We start from the raw sequence: 19,207 nt of genomic DNA on the forward strand, positions 1-19,207 counted from the left end.
ACTGTGAAGATTTGTTATTTTACCTTATAAAAGACACATGTTAGAAATAACTAGGTTTATTCCTTGGTGGCTCAGTGGTAAAGAATTTACCTGCCAATGCAGGAGACCCAGGATATGCAGGTTTGATCTCTGGGTCGGGCAGATTCCCTGGAGGAGGAAGTGGCAACCCACTCCAGTATTCTTACCTGGGAAATCCCATGGACAGATGAGCCTGGCGGGCTACAGTCGAGGGTCACAGAGTCAGACACAACTGAGCAACTGAACATGTACAAGCACATATTTGATAAGTTACTACTGATGAGTTGTATGGAAGAGTTGTCATATAAGAAGAGATGCTAAGCTTTCTCTAGGTTAAATTTGCATAGGCAAATTTTTTAATAAAAATATTTTAGAATTTGGACATTATTTGGGAAGTTTCTAGAGATTTGTCAGTGCCCTTGCTCTCTAGAATATGGTCTGTATCCTACAACCTGGAGGTTGCTTTGCATGATGACATTAGTCAATGATAGACATTAGCACAGTGTCATCAGCCATCATTTTTGGTGTTACATAAAATGCTTTTTGGCCACAGTTCTTCTTTTTACATTTGAATCTAGGCCAATGGTTTTCTATTAAAGATGCCTATCAGACTTACCCATGGAGTTTAAAAAACATACAGATGCCTAGGACCTACTCCAGACTCATGATACTACTTGATATCCTTTGTATATTATTGTGATATGCTTGGTATATTAATGATATATTCTGTTTTAAGATTATTATATGATAGGTTATAATATTATCATTACACTATATTGACACTGTATTATACATTATGTCTCAATATTTTTTCGCTGTAAAAATGTTTATCCATTTTTATAAATCAGATGCAAATTTCATTGTCTTCTTTGAAAATAGCGTTAATCATAATGCTTATCGACATTTTATCAAGGACTTTTTGGATTGGTTTTATCATTCTGTTTTTCATGCCACAGAAATAAACACATTTCTTTGTCAGTTTCATCATACTTGTTGTGAGCTCTTGTCAGATCGTTCACTTTTGAAAATTATCAGTAGTAAATTAAATGCAGCTATTTTGAGCCTCTGTCATCTACAATTCATTTTTTTTTTTCAGTTGTTGTTTTATTCGGATACTTCTCTGAAGTTGCTGCAATCTGCACTGGTCCAAGTTCTTGTCTTTGACAAAGAAAGAATGTCTCAGAGTCCTATGGACAAGGACTATACTGAGTACTTCAAAGAGTAGACACTTGGGTCCAGGCTTCCTGTGGCATCACTCAGAAAACTTTGAGACCATACCAGGGGGCTGAATTAGTCGAGGTTGACTCTAATCCAAGATACAGAGAACCATGAATTACATATAACCACATGCACTAATGAGAGATGACAGCAATTTTGTTTGGACTATTACTGATGCTATTTTAAAAAATATTGTTTATTGGTATATAGTTGATTCACAATGTTGCATTAGTTTCAGGTGATGTTTATTGTAGTCTGAATGTTTGGATTTGTTTAGTTGCTTAGTGAATGTGTTTAATTGCTTAGTCATGTCTGATTCTTTGTGACCCCATGGTCCCCACCAGGCTCCTCTGTCCATGGAATTCTCCAGGCAAGAATATTGCAGTGGTCTGCCATTCCCTTCTCCAGTGGATCTTCCTGACCCAGGGATTGAACCTGGGTCTCCTGCATTGCAAGCAGATTCTTTACCATATGAGCCACCAGGGAAGCTGAAGTCTAAATGTTTATGTCCCCCCAAATTCATGTATTAAAACTTAACCCCTAATGTGATGGTATTAGGAGGTGGGGCTTTGGGGAGGTGATTAGGTCATGCGGGTGGAGGCCTCATGGATGGAATCAGGGCCTTCATAAAAGAGACCCCAGAGAGCTAGCTCACTTTTTCTACCATGTGAGGACACAGTGAGAAAAAGTCCATCTACAAGCAAGTGGGCCCTCATCAGACTCCGAATCTGCTGGGACTTCCTTGATCTTGGACTTCCCAGCATCCAGAAGTGTGAGAAATACATTTCTGCTGTTTATAAGCTACCCAATCTAAGGTATTTTGTTATAATAGCTTGAACAGCTAAGATGATGTTCTATTTTCTATTTATAAGGGAGCCCTTTCTCTTTCTTAAGATATCTGTAACCCATAAAGATTTGGCAGATTCTGCTTTTGTAAGCTGAAATGAAACATTTCTAAAAGATAGTTTGTCCTCTCTGTTTGGCTCCCTTCAGAATTCAGAAACTCTTATTGAGTCTTCATCCTTTTTTACAGCAATATCATTATTTGCAGACTGTATCTCCTTTAAAAAAAAAACAACAGAATATAATTAGAAAAAAAAATGGTTATGAAACCAAGGTCTTCCTTGAAATGTCATATTTGAGAATGATGCTCATCTAATCAGCTATGACCAGCCCATTATAAGGAACTAGGTTGGCCTATGGAGCCAGTGCTGATGAAGACCTCTGGGAAAAATTGACAGGATACCTGGCTCACTGGTCTCAACTAGTGGTGAGGAAGGTCACTTCCTGGCAATCCCTCAAAACTTGAGTTGGTGAAACATCAAGTATCAAATTTATGGGTGTTACTGGTGACCAGAACCCATAACCTGGTGGCAAGAGTTTCTTGGTTTGGCTTGCTAACTTCAGCACAGCAAGTAAGAAGAGGCTTTTAAGAGTCAGATCTGAGATTATAAAAATTTCCAGCAAATTTAAAGAAACCTATTATGTGGTGAGTTAACCCTCTGCAGCATCTACATAAGTAGTCAGGCTGCACCTAATGAGACTAACCTTATTTTATTATCATGAATAATGTGTATTTGAGATTATTTTTGATGTCAAGTGGGGAAGGGGTAACAGGAAAAGTGCTTCAGTGGGAAATTATGCGCTGTCTAAAGACTGTTCCTCCAGGTTATCAGATTCTGGGAACCATTTTGAAAGTGAAAGTCGCTCAGTCCTATCCGACTCTTTGCGACCCCACAGACTGTATAGTCCATGGAATCTCCATCCCAGAATACTGGAATGGGTAGCTTTTCCCTTCTCCAGGGGATCTCCCCAATCCAGGGATCAAACCCAGGTCTCCTACATTGCAGGCGGATTTTTTACCAGCTGAGCCACATGGGAAGCCCAAGAATACTGGAGTGGGTAGCCTATTCCTTCCTCAGCGGATCTCCCAGACCTAGGAATTGAACCAGGGTCTCCTGCATTGCAGACGGATTCTTTACCAACTGAGTTATGAGGGAAGCCCCCATTTTACAGCTCTTTAATTTGTAAATACAGTAATAACAATACAAAATAACTCTTAGCCATAGATGTGTAAATTCTGTTCTGTCCTGGAGAGGTCCAACTGATTTCCCTCCTTGACTGTGGGTAAAACTTGTTCTGCCTCTATTTGCATATTCATTTCAATATTCTTTTACTTCATATAAATTCATGCTTTTTGGATTTCACCTTTAGAACATCTGCTTGGATCCTTACTGATTGAGTTAAGTAAAATATTTAGCATGAGTTCATTTTTATATCAGTATAAGAGTTATGATTTTATGTTTTCTGGAGAATTATCTTTTAACAGTAGTGAGAATAAACAAAGTTTGAAATGTACTAAGGCTTCTAGAAGCTCGTCAGATGTGTAAAATTCTGAATGGAGGATTTGGTTCTCTGTGATGCCTAGTCAAAACAGAAATTTTTTGTGTTAGGAAATATTTAATGATGCAGCAAATACAACTATAAATGTGCTTTGGAAGTGGACTGGCCTATTAATAAAATTTGTCTATATTTTGGAGGGATTTGTGATGTTTGTGTTATGTGCTTTGAAATATTACATAATGTATGTTTTTAGATTTATAATTTGATGGCATATATTTCCTAATTCCAAATAAATATGTACTATTAAATCTAATCTTGTGTTGCTAATATTGTATTCTATTTCTTAAAGAGGGTCTCTGAATGTATAAGCTTTAGACTCTACAACACTTGGATCCCCACCCCAAACACGTGTTTTGTTTTCTTAAATGTAGGCTTGCTTCCCTGGTGGTCTAGTGGTTAAATCCACCTGCCAGTGCAGGGGACAAGGGTTCAATCCCCAATCCAGGAAGATCCCACATACCACAGGGAAACTACGGCTGTGCACCACAATTGCTGAAGCCCGTCTGCCTAGAGCCTGTGTGCCCTGCAACAAGGGAAGTCACTGCAATGAGAAGCCTCTGCTCATTTCAGCTAGAGAAAGCCTGCATGCAGCAACAAAGACCCTGCACAGCCATAAATAAATAAAAAAATAAATAAAATGAATGAAAGGTGGTTTGAACAGATAGTAGATCAGAGAATATTCTACCCAGGGGCCAGCTGACTCTTCGAGGCATGATGCTTTGGGGGCCATTATTCTAAAAATCAACCACCATACTTTGGATTGCCTACTCAAACAATGATTTCATAATATAATTTTCTAAAAAAGGAGGGAAAAGATCATTGTTTTCCTTTCAAGCCCAAGGATCAAATTTATTTTTTATAATCGATAGCCATGAAATCATTGTTTGAAGAGGCAATCAAAAGCATTGTGGTTGATTTCTAGATTAATTGATCCCCAAAGCATCATGCCTCCTTGTTTTCACATCTCTTTAGCAAGTGACTTTGCGGCTCCTCTGTCATGAGGTGGAATCCATTCCCTACTCCTTGAATCTGCAATGACTTTATGACTTGTTTTCATCAGTAGATTGCAGTGGAAGTGACATTTCACCTTCTGCCTCACAGCTTCTATTGGCACCCTTTTGGGATGCTTTTGTCACAACGTAAGGAAGACAGGCTGGATGGTAAGCAGCAATCTGGAGAAAGTAGCTCAGCTGGTAGATGTAGTTAAGGCCTTAGACGTGTGGATGAGGCCATCTTGGACCATCCAGCCTTTTTAGCCACCATCTGACTGCAACTGCCTGACTCAGTCCAGATGAGACCCACACAACCCCCACTCACTCAAACCACAGATTTGTGAGAAATGATAAATCTTGGTTGTTTTAAACCACTAAGCCACTGAGTTTTAGAGTTGTCTGGCAGCAGTAGGTAACTGATCCAGGTATGCAGAGGGAAAAAAAGCAAGCAAATAGTATGGAGGTACGTCAAGTGATTAATTAACACATAAAAATGTCATGGGAGTGATGTCAGCATCAAGGCAGTGAGAGTCATCCCTTTTATCTCTCCCCTTTGGTTCACAACTTATCAGACAGTCATGATACAGAAAAAAAAAGAAAACAGAACTTGTGCCTCTGCACAGCGTACCAGGATACCTGAGACATTCAGCCATCTGTGCACCAAAAAAGTGGGTGGGTTGGACTGTGGAGGAGGTGACTGAATGAAGGAAGTGGTGGCAGAGTCGGGAGTGGCAGAGGTTGGTGATGGCAGAGAGGGCGGCGGCTGGTCTGGCAGGGAGCCAGCACAACCTTTCTGGCAGATGAGATGGAGGGTGAAGGTGATGAGTGGGAGTCTGCCTGGCCACATGTGCTGCAGTTGGAGGAATCAATTGCTTTCTCTGAAGAGAGACGATAGTGACTAAGGGGAGGGAAAGGAAAGGGAAGTAGGCAGACAAAGAGAAATGAAGGAAAGCGTGTCCAGCTGTCTGCCCTGGCAGGCAAAAAAACTGTCCATGGACCTCAGAGATCCCTCAAATGGAGGATTTCCCTTCTGTACCATGGGCACATCCAACACCCAAGTGGTAGGTGCAGACCTCCCCCTACTCTGCCATCATACATTGCTTTTTTTTTTTTTTTTTTAAATATGTGCTCCCAACCTTAGCAGCAAGTTAGCTCTGGTAAGAGAAACCAAAAACTTGTGCTATAATGCCACCTTCTGGAAAACAAAAGGAAGGTTCCTAACTACCAACTTGTCTAATTCTTAGAATCAAAGCAAACAAAACCTTGCCTAAATAAGAAATGTGTTTGCTACTTCAAATGTGGCGACTGAGGCCCTTCTCAGCAAGCACCATGAAAAATCATGGTGATACAGTGTCACAAAAAGAAATGAACAATTTTCCAGCAACCGAACCCAAAGATTATGGAATATTGTGGTCCAACTGATAAAGAATTTAAAATAGCTGTTACGAAGAAAACCGATGAGCTTCACAAAAACTCAGAAAGGCAAAACAGTGATCTTGGGAATAAAATCAGTGAGCAGAAGGAGTACTTTACCAAAGTTATTGAAATTCTAAAAAAGAACCCACAGAAATTCTGGTGCTGAATAACTCAATAAATGAGATGAAAATGCATTAAAAATGCATTGAAAATAGAGCAGATCATGTGGAAGAGAGACTTAGTGATCTCGAGGATAGAAATACAGAAATAAATGATTCAGGTGGAAAAGAAGAGATAACAAAGATTTTTTAAAAAGAAGAAACTCTGTGAGAACCATCTGAATCCACTCAAAACCATAAGAATAATGGGTATCCCAGAAGGTAAAGAGAGGGAAAAGGGAACAGAGAGTGTTAAATACAGAGATAATAGTTGAGAACTCCCCAAACTTGGAGAAGAAATTGGATATATAAGTTCATGAAGCTAATAGAACACTTATTATCTCAACACGAAAGAGCTCTGAGTCATATGTTAAAACTGTCAAAAGTCAATAATAAAGAAAGAAATTTAAAGGCAGCTGGGGGAAAAAAAGAGAGTAACCTACCAGAGAACCTCAAATAGGCTATCAGCAAATTTCTCAGCAGAAACTCTAGAGGACAGGAGAGAGTAGAATATTTAAAATATTGAAAGATAAAAATTGCCAGCTAAGAATACTCAGCCAAGGTATACTTCAGATATGAAGGAGAAATAAAAGCCTTCCCAGACAATAAAAGCTGAGGGAGTTCAACATCACTAGACCTGCCTCTTAGAGGCTACTGTGAACAGAACCAACAAATTACATAACATAGAAGAAATGGATACATTTCTGGGAAATACCACCAAGACTGAATCATGAAGAAACAGAAAATCTGAACAGACCAATAATGAGTAAAGAGATTGAATCAGTAATCAAAAATTTCCCAACATAGAAAGCTCTAGGACCAAGTGGTTTCTTTCACTGGAGAATTCTACCAAACATTTAGAGGTAATAGCAATCTTTTTCAAATTCTTCCAAATATTAAGGAGAAGGAAACATTTTCAAACTCCTTCTCTGAGGCCCGCATTACTTTGATAACAAAACCACCTGTTAGACTGGCTATCATCAAGAAGACTAGAGATAACTGATGCTGGCAAGGATGTGGTGAAAAGGGAACACTTAGATACTGTTGATGGAAATGTACATTGCTCCAACCACTATGGAAAACAATATGGAGATTTCTCAAAAAATTAAAAATTAAATCTACCACATGATCCAGCAATTCCATTTCTGGATATATACCCAAAACAAATGAAAACAAGATTCAACAAGATGTATGTATCTACATGCCCTTCCATATTTATTTTGGCATTATTCACAATAGTCAAGGTACTGAAACAACACAAATGTCCATAAATGTATGAATGGATAAAAAATATGTGGAACACATATACAATGAAAAATAATATTCAGTTATGAGAAAGGAACATGGACGGACCTGAGCACATTATATTAATGGAGATAAGTCAAAGAAAGACAGATACTGTATGATACCACTTATATGGGAAACTTAAAAAGTTAAACCTATAAAAAACAGAGAGTAAAATGTTGATTACCAGGAGATGATGGGAATGGATTTAAGGTGTTTAAGGGTACAAACTTAGAGCAAGTAGTGAATAAGCCATATATATTTAATTCATAGTATAATAGATATAGATAATAATATGGTACTATAATTATGTTTGTGGTAATTATCACTAGATCAGTAATCATATCACAATATATAACTGTATCAAAGCAACATGCTGTATGCCTTAAACTTCCACAGTGTCACACATTAAATTTATTCAATAGAAATGTGCTATTTTTCTGGATTTTGTGATACTGATATTGTGGGATTTAATGGCCTTTTAAATTTTGTAATTCATTATGACTTCTGTCTCATTCTAGATAACTGTTCACCTTCCTACTTAATTTTGTATTTGTAACTTTTAATTTTTTCCCCAAAAGTGACCCCCAATCCTTTGTGCTTCCCTGGGGGCTCAGACAGTACAAAATCTGCCTGCAACGCAGGAGACCTGAGTTTGATTCCTGGGTCAGGAAGATCCCCTGGAGAAGGGAATGACAAACCACTCCAGTATTCTTGCTTGGAGAACGTCATGGACAGAGGAGCCTGGCAGGCTACAGTCTGTGGGGTCACAAAGAATTGGGCGTGACTGAGTGACTAACACTTCATTTCACTTCCCAATCTTTTAAACCATAGGCCCCACACAGCCTGGGGGTAAACAGGAAGTCCTCCCTTACTCCTTATCTCCCCTCTTTGAGCCCTGTCTCCTTGGGTTTCAAGTTTCCTTTCACCTTCTACTCCAGCTCCTTTGAGATTCCTTCCTTTCTGGACAAACCACTTATTGTGGACATGTGACCCCTAACAGATAGAGAGCCCTAAATGATTTTAAAACGTAGGCTTCTGACCATCCACAGAGTCACCAAAGGGATGTCCAGGACGTGGGAGAGGGATAGGAGAGTCCATCACAGAAATGCCTGTTCTCATTGTGCCAGGAAGAAGCTGGATACCTGGTATGCCGGGAAGTGCACAATAGACAGGGGAAGGCAATAGATCCCTCCTACTCAGTGTGCTAGACTGGAGGCCTTGACTCTGGACCTAAAGCCCTCCTTGTGAGGCCAGCCTTCAGGAGTAGGGGTTGGGGAAGAGGTTTGATGTCCTATAGTCAGTGGTGGTAGCTGAGTTCAGTTCAGTTCAGTCACTCAGTCGTGTCCCACTCTTTGCGATCCCAAGGACTGCAGCACGCCAGGCCTCACGGTCCATCACCAACTCCCGGAGTTTACTCAAACTCATGTCCATTGAGTCGGTGATGCCATCCAACCATCTCATCCTCTGTCATCCCCTTCTCCTCCTGCCTTCAATCTTTCCAAGCATCAGGGTCTTTTGAAATGAGCCGGTTCTTCACATCAGGTGGCCAAAGTATTGGAACTTCAGCTTCACATCAGGTGGCCAAAGTATTGGAACTTCAGCTTCAATATCAGTCCTTCCAATGAATATTCAGGACTGATTTCCTTTAGGATGGACTGATTGGATCTCCTTGCAGTCCAAGGGACTCTCAAGAGTCTTCTCCAACACCACAGTTCAAAAGCAACAATTCTTCAGCGCTAAGTTTCTTTATGGTCCAACTCTCACATCCATACACGACCACTGGAAAAACCATAGCCTTGACTAGATGGACCTTTGTTGGCAAAGTAATGTTTCTACTTTTTAATGTGCTGTCTAAGTTAGTCATAACTTTCCTTCTGAGGAGTAAGCATCTTTTAATTTCATGGCGGCAATCACCATCTGCAGTGATTTTGGAGCACAGAAAAATAGTCTGCCACTGTTTCCACTGTTTCCCCATCTATTTGCCATGAAGTCATGGGACTAGATGCCATGATCTTAGTTTTCTGAATGCTGAGCTTTAAGCCAACTTTTTCACTCTCCTCTTTCACTTTCATTAAGAGTCTCTTTAGTTCTTCACTTTCTGCCATAAAGATGGTGTCATCTGCATATCTGAGGTTACTGATATTTCTCCTGGCAATCTTGATTCCAGCTTGTACTTCATCCAGCCCAGCATTTCTCATGATGTACTCTGAATAGAAGTTAAATAAGCAGGGTGACAATATACAGCCTTGAAGTAGTCCTTTTCCTATTTGGAATCAGTCTGTTGTTCCATGTCCAGTTCTGACAGTTGCTGCCTGACCTGCATACAGGTTTCTCAAGAGGCAGGTCAGGTGGTCTGGTATTCCCATCACTTGAAGAATTTTCCAGAGTTTGCTGTGAACCACTCAGTCAAAGGCTTTCGCATAGTCAATAAAGCAGAAATAGATGTTTTTCTGGAACTCTCTTGCTTTTTCAATGATCCAGCGGATGTTGGCAATTTGATATCTGGTTCCTCTGCCTTTTCTAAAACCAGCTTGAACATCTGGAAGTTCACGGTTCATGTATAGTTGAAGCCTGGCTTAGAGAATTTTGAGCATTACTTTACTAGCAAGTGAGATGAGTGCAGTTGTGTGGTAGTTTGAGCATTCTTTGGCATTCATTGCCTTTCTTTGGGACTGGAATGACAACTGACCTTTTCCAGTCCTGTGGCCACTGCTGAGTTTTCCAAATTTGCTGGCATATTGAGTGTAGCACTTTCACAGCATCATCTTTCAGGATTTGAAATAGCTCAACTGGAATTCCATCACCTTCACTAGCTTTGTTCATAGTGATGCTTCCTAAGGCCCACTTGACTTCACATTCCAGGATGTCTGGCTCTAGATGAGTGATCACACCATCGTGATTATCTGGGTCATGAAGATCTTTTTTTGTACAGTTCTTCTGTGTGTTCTTGCCGCCTCTTCTTAATATCTTAATAACAGAAGCAGAAGATACCATTTCTGTCCTTTATTGAGCCCATCTTTGCATGAAATGTTCCCTTGGTCTCTCTAATTTTCTTGAAGAGATCTCTAGTCTTTCCCATTCTATTGTTTTCCTCTATTTCTTTTTTTTTTAATTTAATTATTTTCTTTTCTTTTTATTTTTTTTATTAGTTGGAGGCTAATTACTTCACAACATTTCAGTGGGTTTTGTCATACATTGATATGAATCAGCCATAGAGTTACACGTATTCCCCCTCCCGATCCCCCCTCCCACCTCCCTCTCCACCCGATTCCTCTGGGTCTTCCCAGTGCACCAGGCCCGAGCACTTGACTCATGCATCCCATCTGGGCTGGTGATCTGTTTCACCATAGATAATATACATGCAGTTCTTTTGAAACATCCCACCCTCACCTTCTCCCACAGAGTTCAAAAGTCTGTTCTGTACTTCTGTGTCTCTTTTTCTGTTTTGCATGTAGGGTTATCATTACCATCTTTCTAAATTCCATATATATGTGTTAGTATACTGTAATGTTCTTTATCTTTCTGGCTTACTTCACTCTGTATAATGGGCTCCAGTTTCATCCATCTCATTAGAACTGATTCAAATGAATTCTTTTTAACGGCTGAGTAATAGTCCATGGTGTATATGTACCACAGCTTCCTTATCCATTCGTCTGCTGATGGGCATCTAGGTTGCTTCCATGTCCTGGCTGTTATAAACAGTGCTGTGATGAACATTGGGGTGCACATGTCTCTTTCAGATCTGGTTTCCTCAGTGTGTATGCCCAGAAGTGGTATTGCTGGGTCATATGGCAGTTCTATTTCCAGTTTCTTAAGAAATCTCCACACTGTTCTCCACAGTGGCTGTCCTAGTTTGCATTCCCACCAACAGTGTAAGAGGGTTCCCTTTTCTCCACACCCTCTCCAGCATTTATTGCTTGTAGGCTTTTGGATAGCAGCCATCCTGACTGGCGTGTAATGGTACCTCATTGTGGTTTTGATTTGCATTTCTCTGATAATGAGTGATGTTGAGCATCTTTTCATGTGTTTGTTAGCCATCTGTATGTCTTCTTTGGAGAAATGTCTGTTTAGATCTTTGGCCCATATTTTGATTGGGTCATTTATTTTTCTGGAATTGAGCTTCAGGAGTTGCTTGTATATTTTTGAGATTAATCCTTTGTCTGTTTCCTCATTTGCTATTATTTTCTCCCAATCTGAGGGCTGTCTTTTCACCTTACTTATAGTTTCCTTTGTTGTGCGGAAGCTTTTAAGTTTCATTAGGTCCCATTTGTTTATTTTTGCTTTTATTTCCAATATTCTGGGAGATGGGTCATAGAAGATCTTGCTGTGATTTATGTCTGTGTTTTGCCTATGTTCTCCTCTAGGAGGTTTATAGTTTCTGGTCTTACATTTAGATCTTTAATCCATTTTGAGTTTATTTTTGTGTATGGTGTTAGAAAGTGTTCTAGTTTCATTCTTTTACAAGTGGTTGACCAGTTTTCCCAGCACCACTTGTTAAAGAGGTTGTCTTTTTTCCATTGTATATCTTTGCCTCCTTTGTCAAAGATAAGGTGTCCATAGGTTCATGGATTTATCTGTGGGCTTTTTATTCTGTTCCATTGATCTATATTTCTGTCTTTGTGCCAGTACCATACTGTCTTGATGACTGTGGCTTTGTAGTAGAGTCTGAAGTCAGGCAGGTTGATTCCTCCAGTTCCATTCTTCTTTCTCAAGATTACTTTGGCTATTCGAGGTTTTTTGTATTTCCATACAAATTGTGAAATCATTTGTTCTAGTTCTGTGAAGAATACCGTTGGTAGCTTGATAGGGATTGCATTGAATCTATAGATTGCTTTGGGTAGAATAGCCATTTTGACAATATTGATTCTTCCAATCCATGAACACGGTATGTTTCTCCATCTGTTTGTGTCCTCTTTGATTTCTTTCATCAGTGTTTTATAGTTTTCTATGTATAAGTCTTTTGTTTCTTTAGGTAGATATACTCCTAAGTATTTTATTCTTTTTGTTGCAATGGTGAATGGTATTGTTTCCTTAATTTCTGTTTTTTCATTATTAGTATATAGGAATGCAAGGAATTTCTAAAAATATGGAATGCTTCACGAATTTGCATGTCATCCTTGTGCAGGGGCCATGCTAATCTTCTCTGTATCATTCCAATTTTAGTATATGTGCTGCCGAAGCGAGCACCGTTTTCCTCTATTTCTTTGCACTGATCACTGAGGAAGCCTTTCTTATCTCTCCTTGCTATTCTTTGGAACTCTGCATTCAAATGGGTACACCTTTCCTTTTCTCCTTTGCTTTTTGCTTCTCTTTTCACAGCTATTTGTAAGGCCTTCTCAGACAATCATTTTGCTTTTTTGCATTTCTTTTTCTTGGGGATGGTCTTGATCCCTGTCTCCTGTACAATGTCATGAACCTCCATCCATAGTTCATCAGGCACTCTGTCTATCAGATCTAGTTCCTTAAATCTATCTCTCACTTCCACTGTATAATCATAAGGGATTTGATTTAGATCATACTGTGGAGCCAGCCTCCAGGAGTAGGGGTGTGGGAAGAAGCTTGGTGTCCTATAGTCAGGGGTGGTAGCTAAGACCTGGGAAATACTCCTCTTTTCAGCTTGGAAGTCTGCATTTGGGTGGGAGTCATAAAGAAGTCTGAGTGCTGAAAATTTGATATTTTCAAACTGTGGTGCTGGAGAAGACTCTTGAGAGTCCCTTGAACTGCAAAGAGATCAAACCAGTCAATCCTAAAGGAAATCAACCCTGAGTATTCATTGGAAAGACTATTGCTGAAGCTGAAGCTCCAATACTTTGGCCACCTGATGCCGACTCATTGGAAAAGACCCTGATGCTGGGAAAGACTGAAGGCAGGAGGAGAAGGGGATGACAGGGGATGAGATGGTTGGATATCACCACTGACTTGATGGACATGAGTTTAAGTAAGCTCTGAGAGTTGTTGATGGACAGGAAAGCCTAGCATGCTGCAGTCCATTGGGTCACCGAGTTGGACACAGCTGAGTGACTGAACAACGAACAACAAATTTTCTCCTTAGACTGTGGTGATTGTGCCAAGAACAGGACCAGGCTTTTTTCAGGAGAATTATTTGTTGAAAAATAATATAATTGGATAGTAAGAGGAAGGCAGACAAGAAACCATGGGTGAAGGCTGGTCATTCTCTATGCTATAGCATAGAGGCTAAGAATGCAGCCTCTGATGCCCTGTATAGGTTTGAATCACAACTGCTGTTTGACTTTGGGAAAGTCACTTAAGCTTTCTGTTCACCTAATTTTTCATCTATAAAATGGATCTACCAACAGTACTTGGGGCTTCCCTGGTGATTCAGATGGTAAAGAATCTGCCTGCAATGTAGGAGATTTGGGTTCCATCCCTGTGTCAAGAACATCCCTTGGAGAAGGGAAAGGCAACCCACTCCAATATTCTTGCCTGGAGAATCCTATGGACAGAAGAGCCTGGTAAGTTATAATTCATGGGGTCACAAAGTGTCAGACCCAACTGAGCTACTAACACGCTAACACCAATACTGTGTATCTGTTTTGCTTAAACCACCCCAAATTTAGTGGCATAAAGCAACAAACATTTTATGGGTCAGAAATTCAATCAGGGCATAGAGAAGACAATTAATCTCTGTTCCATGATGTCTGGGGTCTCAGCTGGGAAGGTGTGGAAAGATGACTTCAAGGGCTAGGGACTGGAATCATCTAGAAGCTTCTTTACTCACATATCTGACCCCTGGGCTGAGATTCCTGAAGGATGAGATTACTCACCAGAGCACTTCCATATGGCCTCTCCATGTGGCTTGAACCTCTCACAGCCTGGCATCTGAGTAATAAGAAGGAGCACTTGGAAGTCCCATGATAATCAAACAGAAGCTACATGGCCTTTCATAACTTAGCAAGTCACGCAGTATCACTTCTTATACCCTATTGGTTGAAATAGTCTCAAGCCCAACAAGATTCATGGAGAAGGGATATAGACTCTACCTCTCCATGTGATTGTGAAGATTGAATGAGCTATTATATACAAAGCACTTAGGACAGGCCCAGCTCCATGTGAATGTCATTAAGTCAAAGCTTATTTTCAGTACATAGTTCCTCTGGCAAGGTTTTTTCTTTTGCCAGAAGAGAAGGCACAGTTGGGGACAATGTTGAGGAATTGACCCCAGGTGGGACTCTGCCGAGAGGTGGGCTGAACTACCTTAAGGGTGGGCTGCCCCATGATCTGTCTCCTGGGCTGTAGCTTCAGGGCCACTTGCCAGATGTCCTGCCCATGGCCTGTAGAACCTAGATGTATCTGGGCCCATCAGAAGCATGGCTAGACACAGCAGGGCCCTCACTTCTTCATATAGGTATTAACCTCCAGGTTGTGTTTAGGCCAGAGCCTGGCCTGGAAGGTGACCCAAAGATGTGCCTTAGACCTCACAGACACAGGCCTCCTTCTAGGGTGACTGCTTTATTCTGACAATAACCAAAGCCCTGAAAAGTTCTGCCAAGACCAAATCCCATTCTATGGGTAACAGTGACTGTATGTGTCCTCCCCTTTTTGAGAGAAAAAGCAAAACTCCATCTTTACTTGCAAGTCTTTTGGGGGCATGGTAGCCTTCTGTGGCAAAAGAACCAAACATTAACTTCTCTTTACAAAACAACACCTGAAACCCTTGCTGTTCTAAGTGCAACCCATGGACCAGAACCATCAGCATCACCTGGGAGCTGTGAGAAATCTAAAATCTCAGGCCCCACCTCATAACCCCCATTTTACAAGATCTCCAGGTGATTCTTTCACATAATAGAGTTTGAGAAACACAAATCTAAATGACCAGTGGACCCCCACTTCCCCTACTCAAGCCAGTTCCTGACTTCATACCCTGTTATTACCTTTATCATCATTTATTTAAAAGAAGGTAAAATGGTGTTTATAGAGAATGAATGGTGACCTCCCAAAATGGGGCAGGGAAAGTTTTCAGTTCAATTCAGTTCAGTTGCTCAGTTGGGTCCAACTTTTTGTGACCCCATGGGCTGCAGCATGCCAGGCTTCCCTGTCCATCAGCAACTCCTGGAGCTTGCCCAAACTCATGTCCATCAAGTCAGTGATGCCATCCAACCATCTCATCCTCTGTCGTCTCCTCCTCCTCCTGCCTTCAGTCTTTCCCAGCATCAGAGTTTTTTCCAGTGAGTCAGTTCTTCCCATCAGGTGGGTAAAGTATTGGAGCTTCAGTTTCAGCATCAATCCTTCCAATGAATATTCAGGACTGATTTGCTTTAGGATGGACTGAGTGGATCGCCTTGCAGTCCAAGGGACTCTCAGTAGTCTTCTCCAGTACCACAGTTCAAAAGCATCCATTCTTTGGCATTCAGCTTTCTTTATGGTCCAAATCACGCATTCATATAAGACTACTGGAAAAACCATAGCTTGGACTAGACGGACCTTTGTCGGTAAAGTAATGTCTCTGCTTTTTAATATGCTGTCTAGGTTTGTCACAACTTTTCTTTCAAGGAGCAAGTGTCTTTTAATTTCATGGCTGCAGTCACCATCTGCAGTGATTTTGGAGCCCAAGAAAATAGTCTGTCACTGTTTCCATTGTTTCCCCATCTATTTGCTATGAAGTGATGGGACCGGATGCTATGATCTTAGTTTTTTGAATGTTGAGTTTTAAGCCAGCTTTTTCACTCTCTTCTTTCACTTTCATCAAGAGGCTCTTTAGTTCCTCTTGGCTTTCTGCTGTAAGGGTGGTGCATTTGCATATCTGAAGTTATCATAGCCAAGTTCTTTGAAGAATACATACCAAATTTATTCAGAATGGGCAAGAAAGAGGGAATTCGGCTATAATTTCTGACAAAGAGTAAAGTAAGCCCTGATATCAATGATTTCATAAACTCACAATATCTAATATCAGGGGAAGTGAGGAGAAGGGAGTATTACTGGAGCCAAGAGTTGTTATATGTAAATGAAAACACAAGTGATCTTGATGGGTACTGGCTTCTCCTCTCTCTGGATGATGTCAGAAACCTGGAGTCTGGAAATATGCTTTGTCCTCTCCTTCCCCAGTCTTTAAAGAGACATTGGGAAGTTTTATGTGACATGACTGTAAGGGACCTGATAGTCCTTTGGTAGTATTATAGGAGGAAAGGAGAGGAAGAGAGATGATTGTCAATCAGATTCTACAGTGGTTATTGGGGGTTTGTGAGAACAGATGAGAGCACTGAACCCACAGACGGGCAGTGCCTCATGTACCCACTGAGCCCTCAGGCAAGTCTAGACAGCAGACAAGGAAAGAAAGGCCCAGGGTGACACAATGTTTTAGGTCGGGTTCCTTAGAAGCAGAGCCTGCAATTTGGATTCTTGTGTAATTTGTTGGAGAGAAGGAGAGATGGAGGGAAACAGGAAAGAGAGAGGTGAAGAAGCTGAGCAAGGATGTGATTTCAGCTGGAGAGTAGCTTCAGCCCTATCCTAGGAGGAAGCTTCTGAGCCCAAACTGTGTTACAAAGTTGGTCCCATCTTTAGGCAAGCGATTTGTCTTTTGTACCCCTGTGTCAGGCCATCAGTGGCCAGCTAGAGATTGGATGAGGTCAGCCCATAGGGTGGGGGAATTGTTGGCAGAGGCTCCTCGTTAAGGTGTTTCCCATTTGGTTGAAGGCCAGTTTCAGAGAAAAGGATGGCAGTTAGTTATTATCAGCCAACACCTGTAGCAGCTGGCATCTAGGTGTACCTGGCCAGCAAGGGATCTGGGTAGGCGCCAACAGCATTCACCTTCCATCTCATTTTGCTATTGCAATCCTTTGACAGTGGTTGAGATCTCTGGGATATCTAGGCAGAACTGCAGATAGGAGACAAACATAGGAAGAACAAGCTGTGAGAAGGTAGTACTAAAACTAACCTGCAATGTATTCTAAGAGCTCTTTTCTTTGCCTCTGTGTCCACTCGTCCATCCATTCAGCCAGCCAGACATCCATTTTGCCTCCTTCCTTTCCTGAGTAAATATATCAATTGCTATTGATATTTTGTTTAAAAATGCTGTATGAGAAGGAAGGAGAGACGGACAGATGTAGATACAGAAAGAGAGAGAAAACCATAAAAACAAAGTTGTTAAAGGTCACCTACTGAAAAATCTAAGCTGTGTTTTGGTCAAAGCCCCAGCTTCCTTAGTTTTTTACTACATATTTTTATTTTCAAATTTTTGCTGTAGGTCTTAAATCTTTATCTTGAGGGGGTTCAAAAAGTTTGAAGACCTTAGACTATGTGAGTACACGTGCAAATATTGGGGAAATAATTTTTTTATTTTTAAAATTTTTATTTTTTTGCTCACACCATGCAGCATGCCGGTTCCCTGACCATGGATGGAACACTTTCCCCCTGCAGTGGAAGGGTGGAGTCTTAACCACTGGACCACCAGGGAAATCCCAGATCTTTTGTAGTCTTAAATTCTTCTTGGAACAAATCAACTTTTAAATAATAACTTTATTGAGTTATAACTTATATTCCATAAAATGTATCCTTTTAAAATGTACAGCTCAGTTTTTTAAAGCATATTCACAAAGTTGTACACTCATCACCACTATTTAATTCTATAATATTATCATCATCCCCCAAAGAAACCCTATATCTATTGCAGTTTCCCTATTGCCTTTTCTTCCTCTCAGCCTCTTGAAATCACTACTCTACTTTGTCTTACTATGGATTTGTTTATTCTGGGCATTTCATATAAATGGAATCATACAATATGTAGCCTTTTATGACTAGCTTCTTTCACTTAGCATAATGTTGTCAAACTTCAGCCATGTTTGAAAGCATATATCAGTACTTTATTCTTTTTCATGACCAAATAATATTGCATGGCTATACCACATTTTGTTTTTCATCAGCTGATGGACATTTGAATTGTTTTTTCTTTCTGGCTACTATGAATAATACTATTGTGAATATTGATGTACAAGTTTTTGTGTGGATATATGTTTTCATTTCTCTTGGGTAGATACCTAGAGTGAAACTGCTGGGTCATATGGTAACTCAATGTCTAACAATTTGAAGAACTGCCAAATTGTTTTCCAAAATGTCTGCATCACTTTACTTTCCCACTAATGATAAACGGGGATTTCAGTTTTTCCACACCTTCACCAACACTTCCTACTGTCTGTCCTTTTTATTTTAGCCATCCTAGAAGGTATCCCATTGTGGTTGTTAAGTGCATTCGCCTAATATTGAGCATCTTTTCATGTGGGCTTTGGCTTTTTGTATATTTTCTTTGGAGAAATATCTATTCACATCAAATCTTTCCCCCATTTTATTAACTGAGTTATTTGTTTTTTATTGTTTAGTTGTAAGAGTTCTTTATATATTTTGGATACAAATTCCTTATTAGATAAATGATTTATAAATATTTTCTCCAATTCTGTGTGTTGTCTTCCCACTTTTTTGATCATGTTGTTTGCAGCACAAAAGTTTTTAATTTTGCTGTTCCATTTATCTACTTTTCTTTTTTCACTTGTGCTTTAGATTTCGTATCTAAAAAAACACTGCCTAATCGAAGGTAATGAAATATTAGCCCTGTTTTCTTCTAATTTTTTTTGTTTTAGCTATTACATTTGGGCCTATTTTGAGTTAATTTTTGTATATGGTATGAAGTAGGGATCCAACTTCATTCTTTTGCATTTGATATCCATTTATCCAGTGCCATTTGTTGAAAAGACAATTTTTCCCTTT

General features: G+C 40.1%; 1 non-coding gene across 1 annotated transcript; it reads right to left on the minus strand.

The window, feature by feature from the left end:
* Positions 1-12,572: 12,572 nt before the first annotated feature.
* On the minus strand, positions 12,573-12,679 carry LOC136154830 (U6 spliceosomal RNA). Its single transcript, XR_010660539.1, has one exon. It is a non-coding gene; the product is annotated as a U6 spliceosomal RNA (small nuclear RNA).
* Between the last annotated feature and the right edge of the window lie 6,528 nt (positions 12,680-19,207).

This window comes from Muntiacus reevesi, chromosome X (assembly GCF_963930625.1).
Source record: "Muntiacus reevesi chromosome X, mMunRee1.1, whole genome shotgun sequence".
Classification (NCBI taxonomy): domain Eukaryota; kingdom Metazoa; phylum Chordata; class Mammalia; order Artiodactyla; family Cervidae; genus Muntiacus; species Muntiacus reevesi.